Raw genomic sequence first — 6,013 nt, 5'->3', positions numbered from 1 at the left:
CACTGGTTGTGCAAAGGGGCTGTTTTGCAGCCACTAGATGGCAAACCAGCTTTGTGTAGTTGTCTTCCGCCAAGGCACCTATTCAGATTAACTGAAGCGCTGCTTGGACAACATCTAACGCCTTTAGTGAGATCCCCGGTTCCTACATGATTATGTTAAGCCGCAGTGTGTCCAAAGGGTGCATTGCAATGAGCATTGTGTTCTCTCTAGCTTAGAGAGACTCCCCTGGATGCCTCTTTGGGTTGCTTTTCAGGAGCTTAGGACAGCCAGCAGGGATCAAAGCAAAGAGATGAGGGAGGAGGAAGCGGCCTGGCCTAGACGCAGGGGAGGCTTCACAACTTCTTATGAAGTCGTTTCTGACTGGAGATGGAGCCAGCCCCACTCAAGGAGCCAAGAAAGGGTTGAAGCCTCCTTTCTGAGCGAGGCCTCTATAACACAGCAAAGTTGGGGCAAAAATAATTAAGTACCCCTCTCAGTGGCACCCCTACGATGGGATGGAATTAGAGAATTGGGAAGGAAGTTACTTTTCCACTCTTCGGGTTACTTGATTAAGGCTGAATCACACCTAATCACGGCATAAACGTGCCCTGGCAGCATCTCCATGTGGTTGCCTTCATCTTGTCCCCAGCTAGTGAGTTAGACAAGTCGAAGTCTGCCCCTAGCATGCCAGCCAAGGAAGGTATGATTACTTCATTTGTCAGGGCCTACTTCATGTAGCAGCAACTGTAGCTGATTTTGGGAACCGCTCAAAATGATGGGATTCACCAGGTTAATGGTAATGCTTCTGATTGACTCTTAAACTGCTAAAGGAGCTGGCAATGTTCTTGTGTGCAGCCTGGTGTTGAATACCAGAACAGGAGTGAAGCATCTCTTTTCAGAAACCTCTTCTGTGCATTAAGCCAGGCACCAAGATGAAGTGCCTGGGGTTGTGGGGGGGGATCGGGGTAGTGGTGGGAAAAACTTGTCTATTCTGAACAGGATTGAGGGGGCCTGTTTTCCTAGGGCCAAGTAAATGCCTCATTCCCCTGAACACACAGGGATTTTTTAAACTGGAAAAAAAAAACCTTTGCAAATTCCATTAGCTGGGAGGACAGGTAATTAATTGAATCAGGGAAGAGGCGAAGCAGCAGTCTTAACCTTAACCCTTTTCTTCTTCTACTGGACCCTTCTGAAATTCCTTGCAGGTCTTCTCTGCACCCAGGAGAAATTCCCAGTCCCCTGGTGAATTTTCTTTGGGTAAATATTTTGAAGATCTCTATATAAGTAGCTTAAATTCAGTAAGAGAGAAAAAAAATACATGGAAAAAGTGAGAGTATTTTCTTTCCTTCTTTCCTGCTTCCCCAACCTTTCTCGGTGAGATCGTTTGCATAAATGTGCCTATGAATTCCCATGAGAACACCTTAAAAGTATTGGCTGCAGATAATGCAAGAGGAGAAGAAATCTGGTGGCGAAAAAGCTTACTAATATTTTTAAAAAGAGAATCTGGGGGAGGCACCATCTGCTCTAGTTTTCTCTTGAGTTTTTATCCCCACCACGTTGTTTGGATCCAAGATCTTGCTCTTCAGGCCTCCTGTCTGGAAGTACAACCTGTGGTGTTAACGGAGCAGTTCCTCCACAGTAAAGCTACCAAACCTGGGCTGCAAAAATGGGGGCAACCGCCAGATGGCAGCAGAGATGTATGGAGACCCCTAGCTCATGGCTGCTATCTAGTGGTCATCTGGAGTTTTGCAGCCTAGATCCAACAGCCCTACTCAGCAGTGATGAACTGCTGCCTTGGTAGCTGTCTCAGTCTTCCTGTTCCTCAGAGCTTGTGAGATTCTGGGCAGAGGCGCATGGATCCTTCACCGTTTCACAAAAGAAAATGGGTGGGATGCTTCCCGTTTTGTCTGTTCAAGAATAGTAAGGCTGGACAGGTAGTAAAAGTGACTGGCCTAAGATCATGCCCGTGAGTTTCATATGGTGGAAATGTAGTCCAATGTTCTAATGTAGCCTTCCCTGACAGCTGTGTTGAGCTGCAAACACCCCAGATTCATTGCCAGCACAGCCAAGGAGACTGCAGTAGAGAGCAGAGTTCCTTTTCATCCTGACCGGTGGGTCCCACTCTTGTGGTTGGTTCCAACAGCTCCTTAGAGGCTTCCTGGGCCAGCCCATAGCCCACATGGTCCAGCATATTACATCCTCAGTGCTCAACAAGGGGACCAATTCCTTGGTCATTTTGCATTCTGAGCCGTTTCACCCGACACCCAGCCTCAAAGAAAGGGTCAAAGAGGTGCACTGACCTCTTGGTGAGAAAAATGGATGCAGAGAAGCAACCTGCAGCTGTTCTTTACCCTTTGTCGCTGCACAGCGAGCATATTAACCACAATCTCATCTTTGCAAAGCCAGTATTTTCAGCAGATTTCATTAAAAGCCAGTGTGTTCCATGAGTCCTAGCCTGGCTTTGTAAAAAAATCTTTTTTGAAGTTAACTGCATTTCATTGTATTAGCTAGTGGTGTCTCTCTCTCTTCCAAACCAGCGCAAGTCTCAAAAAGTCATACACAGGCCCAGCTGGGTTCTTGCCTCTTTCTTTCTCTTTCCCAGCTCAGAAGCTCCTCATTAACTGAGTGCTTTTGCTCATCCCCTTCTTGGACCACATTGGACCACTGCTCTCAGGCCTAAAACTTGTGACGTGTGACACACAATCCTGTGTTGTGTGTATGTGTTTGCGTGCATGCACATGCACTGACAGGAACAGCTCTTTCCTCCTCCTGCAAGCCAAATGGTACCAGCCCTTCAAGGGTTTGGGCACGGGGCATCAGGAAGGAGGAAATGTTCCTTGTTGCAGATGGGATGACTGAACCACACTAGGGAGTAGAAATTGGCCTTCCATTTCCTTGGCTTCTTCCTAGATAGATAGATAGATAGATAGATAGATAGATAGATAGATAGATAGATTGATTGATTGATTGATTGATTATGTGCCAACAAGTTGTTGTCGACTCTTAGTGACCACATAGATAGATCTTCTCCATGATGATCTGTCCCTAACCTGGTCCTTCAGCCCATCCAATGGTGTCCCAATTGCTACTGTAACTATCCACCTTGGTGCTGGTCATCCTCTTCTCTTTCTTCCTTACTTTCTCCAAACAAATGCATTTTGCAAAGAAGGGACAACTTAAGATGGGAGACAAGTTTTGTTCCCTTTGGTAGACTTTGGAGAACAGCACAGAGTCAAAATCCTTTTTGGCTTATCTGCATATAGTCAAAATGAAGTAAAACACTGTTCTGAGAACATAACAAAAGGGACTAAATGGGGGAGTGGGGAGTGGTAATGCAGGTTCCAGCCTCAGTTTGACTTTAATGCCTTGGCTGCTCATGATTATGACCTTACAAGCTGGTCAGAATTGCACACATACATCTCTTTAAGATTGAAATTAAACACTGGGCCATTGCAAGAAGCTGTTGTGTTGATTCCCCTTGGAAGCAGCAACTCTCACAATCTGCAAATCATTGAGGTTGTGCATGTAACTTTTTCAGTGGATTGTGGTCCAGTTCCATTTTGGAAGGAGAATGTATTTACTTCTTTTTCAAATAAGCAAAAAGAACTTCAAACAAATGAGTGATGGTTTCCCATTCTGCATCCAGGCAGAGACATGCTATATTCTGTCGCCCCCTTTATTTTAGCCCACAAAATGCTTTGTGGCCCTGGGAAGTACATGGTCCTCAGTGAGCTATTTCTTACTTGATCTGGGGGCAGGGAAGAGAAGCTCCCTCCAGAAACTGTTTTCTAGATAACTTTTCTACTGTTACACATAGAAAATCCTTGGTTTCTCAGTAGACCAGCTTGGACTGTATGACAAGCAAAACGCAGAACTGACACTGCTGTTCGTCTGCAGTATCAACGGGACATTCATCTACATCCGTCTGTCTGCAGTTAGCAAATGCAGCAATCTACAACAGTTTTGTGGATCAGAAAGGGGACTTGTGCCCTGAATGCCTGATTATCTGGATGTACCAGATGGAATAACTCGTTGATCTGCTCATCTTGGGGTCCTAGCTGACCTCTGCTTCTTTTATAAAGGCACAGATTTGCCCTGTTTTCTGCTAAAAGCATCTAGTAGATTCATAGGAGCACCAAAATAAAATAAAATAAATCCATGTTGGATAAATACATGATTTTTTTTCCTTGTAGATTTTTTCCCCTTGTAGTTTAACTCCTAATCACAACCTAAGGAAAGATCTGAGGCTGGCAATTGCTTTGAAAGTTGGTGCGACCCAGAGCAACTAGAGATAGTAGATTTTTCTTGTTTTGGTTTGCTGGGATAGTACTGCCAAGATAAATTCTGCATGAGTGAGCTTAATCATGTGTTCCTGATGCAGAATGAAAAACCATAGGTGTCCGTAAGGATGAGAGCGGCATTGTGGGACTGAGTTTCTATTTAAAAGGCCTCAATTCAGTGCCATTAACTGATGGTACCTTTACAAGAATTAACTAGCTGTGTGGGGGACATGTCCATGTTGAGTATGGGACGTAACCATCTGTTTCAGCCGTCTCTTTTCCAATCAATACCAATTTTCCTGGCCCCAGTTTAAAAAGCATCGCTAACGGATGTCTTTTTAAAAACATTAGCGTTACTACTGAGCAACAGCTCCAGACGAGAGGCAAAATCTAAGGCTCATTCAAGTAGAGATTTGTGGTTTATTGACAAAGGGTTGGGTTTTGTTTTGTTTTTTACAATTTTGTCCTATTTTGCTCTCTGAAATTTGGACAGGATGCCTGCCAAAGAAGGGAACATCCACAATGGTCTAAACAGACTGTCTCCTGCAAGGTTTGGTAAAGCACCGAAGAGTGATTAAAGAATAATGGGCCTAGATGACGAATAACCTTTAGTGGGAAGAGTGTCCTCACTCTGTGCCAAATGGCAGGAAAAATGGGACTGACTTCCTGTTCCTGCTACTAGAAGTGCTATAACCCAATCCTTGTGAGTTACTGGAAGATTAGCTTTGTCTGGTTGGTCAGCAGATGAAAGCTTCCCTGAAGAAGTTCTGCCAACCACCAAGGATCCCTTGGCTTCAGACAGAGAAGATGCAGATGAGGATACTGTTCAGTCTGACAGGTTGACATTCACCCTTGATGATACGGGCATTTCTTTACTGGGATGATTAGCACACCTCGTCTGGTATAATTCCGGTTTAGTGTGTGTCTGTCTTTTTATCACATGACAGGCTAAAGACTCCAGACTATCTTCTACTCAAGAAGAACAGGAAGGTAACCTTCCATTAATTCACAGGGATTTCTCTTCAGTGCTTTCTCAAATCTTGGTAGGAGTCAGTCTGTTCAGATCACACAAGTCAATGGTTAAGCTGTTCCCCCATCAGTTGGAGGAGTTGACCACCAGAACCAAGTATTTACAGAATAAGAACCTTAAAGAAGTATTTCAGTCATTTGCTGCTGATTCAGAAGAACTGGGAGAGAATATTCCACTTTGGTTATCTTTTACAAACTTAACCAGTTCTCAGCTACTGTACAAATCAAGGTGCCAATCCAACACAGGGGGAGACATTATTCCCTACAAGTACATTGTTGAGCATTTTCTCCAAGCTTCTGTTGCAGTTCTGGATAGAGCCCTTTGCCTCTCTAATGCTGAGAAGCTTCTTTCAGATATCAAGGACTACAGGTTCACCTCAATCCAGCTTGATGCTAACGATTCACACTGGAGATCGCCCTGATGCTCATTGACCCCCATTACCCTGCCTGGTGAGAATTCTGAAGAGCCCTTGAGTGCTGCTTCAGCTGGGAACATGAAATGGCCATTAGGGGTGGGCCAGCATCTCACACCTTCAGATTCTGTGTCATGTGACTCCGTAAGTTGCTTGGAAGGACTCTTTCAAAAGTTCAGTATGTACCCAAACTGGTGTCAAGCTTCTTGCCACTCAGAAATGGAAAAGAACACATTAAATCTGTAGCCTCAGGTGAACCCTCTTCCTATTCAGCAGCTGCCTTTTTCTGTGGCAACAAAAATGTATTCCTAC

This window comes from Candoia aspera, chromosome 9 (genome assembly GCF_035149785.1).
Source record: "Candoia aspera isolate rCanAsp1 chromosome 9, rCanAsp1.hap2, whole genome shotgun sequence".
NCBI classification, from domain to species: domain Eukaryota; kingdom Metazoa; phylum Chordata; class Lepidosauria; order Squamata; family Boidae; genus Candoia; species Candoia aspera.
Note: the sequence above shows the minus strand (reverse complement) of the source record.